General features: G+C 37.6%; 2 non-coding genes across 2 annotated transcripts; both read right to left on the reverse strand.

The window, feature by feature from the left end:
* Positions 1–478: 478 nt before the first annotated feature.
* On the reverse strand, positions 479–585 carry LOC121208030 (small nucleolar RNA R71). The gene has a single exon (XR_005903064.1). It is a non-coding gene; the product is annotated as a small nucleolar RNA R71 (small nucleolar RNA).
* A 2,396-nt stretch (positions 586–2,981) lies between these two features.
* On the reverse strand, positions 2,982–3,088 carry LOC121208212 (small nucleolar RNA R71). Its single transcript, XR_005903169.1, has one exon. It is a non-coding gene; the product is annotated as a small nucleolar RNA R71 (small nucleolar RNA).
* Positions 3,089–4,546: the final 1,458 nt, after the last annotated feature.

Consider the following 4,546-nt stretch of genomic DNA (forward strand, 5'->3'; position numbering starts at 1 on the left):
ATACATAGAGAACGAGCAAGAGGACGATACTCAAACCTCAACTAAAGAGATGGCTAAAAACCAAGACAATCAGCTACCTCCTGCAATTGCGGTTAATCAAAATCCTGCTCCACGCACTATGTATGATTATGCTAAACCTTCTTTAACAAGAACTGAATCAAGCATAGTTAGACCTGCTATAGCTGCAAATACTTTTGAACTGAAACCTAACACAATTCAAATGATACAACAGTTTGTTCAGTTTGATGGTTTGTAGGATGAAGATCCCAACGCTCACTTAGCAAACTTTTTGGAACTATGTGATACACTTAAAATCAATGGCGTTTCTAATGATGCCATACGTCTTCGGTTGTTTCCCTTTTCATTGAGGAACAAAGCTAAATAGTGGTTGAACTCGTTACCACGAGGGTCAATTACTACTTGGGAACAAATGACTGAAAATTTTTTACTAAAATATTTTCCGTTGGCTAAAATGGCTAAATTACGTAATGATATCTCTTCTTTTGTGCAGATGGATTTAGAAACACTCTACGATGCATAGGAGAGATACAAGGAACTTTTGAGAAGGTGCCCTCACCATGGTCTATCGCTTTGGCTACAAGTTCAAACATTCCATAATGGACTGAATCCTTTGACTCAACAAATGGTTGACGCAGCTGCTGGCGAAACCATTAATAATAAAACACCTGAAAATGCTTATGAGTTTATTGAAGAGATGTCACTGAATAACTATTAGTGGCAAGTCATAAGGACTAAGCCAACTAAAACAACAGGCGTTTATAATGTCGATTCGGTTACTATACTGTCAAACTAGGTAGAACTTCTAAATAAAAAGATTGATTGTTTACTTGGTTCTACTCAGGTACATCCAGTAATGAGGTGTGATAAACCGTAAATTATACATATTTTTACCCCATGTTTAATGCATTTTATAGATGATTTCTCATTAGAATTGATGAATTGAATGCTCCTAATGCTTTAATTTCATGTTTTGTACTCAAGAGAGCACTAAGAGTCAAAAGGAGCCAAAAACGAGCCAAAAAGGGACAAAATGGACCAAATCGAGAAGATGACATGGCCTAAGCCTTGCCACACAGGCAGCTCACATGCCCGTGTCTTTCGAGGGTGTCGACCACGGCTTTCATGATTCACACGGCCTGGCCATTGACCCACATGGCCGTGTACAATTTAACGGATCGAACACGGCCTGGCAATCACGTCACACGGCCGTGTCCCTACTAAGCCCAAGTTAAGTCCAATTCGGAAAAGGCCACTTTGGAGGGTTTTTAGGCATTCCAAAGCCTATCAAAATGCACTAATGGAGGAGAAAAGGGAGACGGAGAAGAGGCATAAGGAATTACCCCAAAAAAGCTGATTGATCTATCTCAGAAGCCGGATTCATCATCAAGACTGAAGATCTCTCATCAATTCCCCTTCAGGAGTTTTGGGTTTTCTTTATGTTTTGTTTTCTTTATTCTTCTGAGATGTTTTCGTATTTAGTTATGAACTAAATCCCCTAAATACCTAAGGGGAATGAAACCTAAGACGAATCTTTTTATTATTTTCTGAATCATATGATAAATATTTAACTTGTTCTTAATTATGTGTTCTTAATTCTTGTTTTGATATCCCAAGATACTGATTCAACACACGCTCTTATTCAGAGGAGGAATAGACCCTGTCTATGAGCACATTTGCCATAATTAAGCGGAGTTGGTTGCGTACCTAGAAATAGGGTGACAAGATTTCGTCGGATTAGGGTGAAACCTAATAAGGGGATCCATAGATCGAGTTAATGCAACCCTAGAGTGTTAATTGGAGAAAAGTCTTGGTTATTCAATCTAGGGATTAGACGTTATTAGTCTTGAATAGGGATAATAACATAACTTAGGGATCTCTATGGAACAAGTTGAATGAATAAATCGTCTGATTCAGAGCCAGAATAACAAGTACAGTCTAGGTGGATTTTTCCTTAGGTATTGTCTCAAGTCAATAGATTTTCCCAAAAGCAATTCCCCAATTCTTTTCTATATGTGTTCTTAGTTTAAATATATAGTTAATTAAAACAAACCCTTTTATTCTTATGCTAGATAATAAAAGATAGTCATTACTAGTACTTTTGGTTCCCTTGGGTACGATATCCCGGTCTTGCCATTACTATACTATTGTTCGATAGGTGCGCTTCCCTTTTCGTCGTGATAATAGTTAGTCTAGGTTTGATCTTCATTATAAATATTTATTACTTATTACGAATCACGCGATCAAGTTTTTGGCACCGTTGCCGGGGAACTGAAATATTAGGAACACTAAATTTTTATTAGTTTAGCCATTTATTTTTCTTGCAATTTTATTTTATTTTATTGTTTATTAATTTACTTTTTTCTCTCTCTTGATAGGTTTTTATAATTTATGTCTAGGAGAAACCCGTCAGGACCATTACTCTTTGATGAAGAAATCAATCATACAATTCATAAAAATCAAAGAGATATAACGCATAGTTTATGCTACACGGAGAACGAGCGAGAAAACGATACTCAAACTCCAACCGACGAGATGGCTGAAAGCCCAGGCGATCAGCTACCTCCTGGAATTGTAGCTAATCAAAATCCTGCTCCATGTACTATGTATGACTATGCTAAACCTTCTTTAATAGGAACTAAGTCTAGTATAGTCAAACATGCTATTGCTGCGAATAATTTCAAACTAAAACCTAACACAATTCAGATGATACAGTAGTTTGTTCAGTTTGATGGTTTGCAGGATGAGGATCCCAACACGCAGTTGGCAAATTTTCTTAAATTTTGCGATACATTCAAAATCAATGGCGTTTCTAATGATGCCATTCGTCTTCGGTTATTTCCCTTTTCAATGAGAAACAAAGCTAAACAGTGGTTGAACTCGTTACCACGAGGGTCTATCACTACTTGGGAACAAATGACTGAGAAGTTTTTACTAAAATTTTGCCGCCAGCTAAAACGGCTAAATTGCGTAATGATATCTCTTCTTTTGTGCAGATGGATTTAGAAACACTTTAAGATGCATGGGATAGATACAAGGACTTACTGAGAAGGTGCCCTCACCATGGGTTACTACTTTGGCTTCAAGTACAAACATTCCACAATGGTCTGAATCCCTCGACTAGGCAAATGGTCGACGCAGTTGCTGGCGAAACCATCAACAATAAAACACCAGAAGATACCTATGAATTCATAGAGGAGATGTCACTAAATAACTATCAGTGGCAAGTTATGAGGACAAAGCCAACGAAAACAGCCGGCGTCTATAACATCGATCAAGTCACCATGCTCTCTAATCAGGTAGAACTTCTTAATAAAAAGATTGATAGTTTTCTTGGTTCTACGCAGGTACATCTAGTAATGAGGTGTGACTCAAGTGGAGGAGGTGTGCATATAGAATATCAACCCTTCAATCCCACAACCGAAGAGAAACAAGTCAACTATATGGGTAATAATAACTTTAGATCTCAAAATAACCCATACAGTGATACTTATAATGCAGGTTGGAGGAACCACCCAAATTTTTCCTGGGGAGGTCAAGGAAATCCAAAGCCACAACATTCTCAGGGTTTTCAACAACCACCTTATCAACAGAAGAAAAAACCAAACCTTGAAGAGATGCTTTCTAAATTCATCTCGGTGTCAGAAACCCGTTTCCAAAATATCGAGACAGTACTTAAGAATAACAAGCATTGATCCAAGGACTAGAAACTCAGATAAGCCAACTGTCCAAACCAATCTCCGAACGACCACAAGATAGCCTACCAAGTAAAACTGAACCTAATCCGAGGGAACACCTCAACGCAATTAGCACTCAAGATAAGGAAAGATTCATTACATCTGAGCCAGAAATACAGCAAGACAACGCGACGAACAAAGGACGAGAAGAGGTAAACAATAATAATCCCAAACAGGTAAGTACAAATCACGAACCTCGTGTGCCATATCCTAAAGCGATGACGAAAGACAGAACAGAAGAACAATTCGGTAAGTTTGTCAAACTCTTAAAGAAATTACATATTAACTTACCCTTTATTGAAGTTCTTTCGCAGATACCCAACTCAGCAAAATTCGTAAAAGAACTTCTGAGCAATAAAAGGAAATTAGATGCTACATCACATGTGGAACTCAATGAAGTCTACTCAGCTATTCTAAAGAATGAGCTACCTAACAAATTGAAAGATCCAGGGAGTTTTACAATTCCTTGCTTAATTGGTAGTCTATCTGTGAATAATGCTTTAGCTGATCTAGGGGCAAGTATAAATGTTATGCCATATAAAATGTTTAAACGACTAGGTCTCGGTAAACCCAAACAGACTAGGATGAGCATACAATTGGCTGACAAAACAGTTAGATTTCCTAAGGGTATTATTGAAGACGTTCTCGTTAACATTGATAAATTTATTTACCCAATAGACTTCGTTGTCTTAGATATGGATAAGGATAACGAGGTAACTCTAATTTTAGGATGACCATTTTTAGCAACTGCCAGAACCATTATTAATGTAGGCACAGGAGAGCTAACACTT

This window comes from Gossypium hirsutum, chromosome A01 (genome assembly GCF_007990345.1).
Source record: "Gossypium hirsutum isolate 1008001.06 chromosome A01, Gossypium_hirsutum_v2.1, whole genome shotgun sequence".
Taxonomy (NCBI): domain Eukaryota; kingdom Viridiplantae; phylum Streptophyta; class Magnoliopsida; order Malvales; family Malvaceae; genus Gossypium; species Gossypium hirsutum.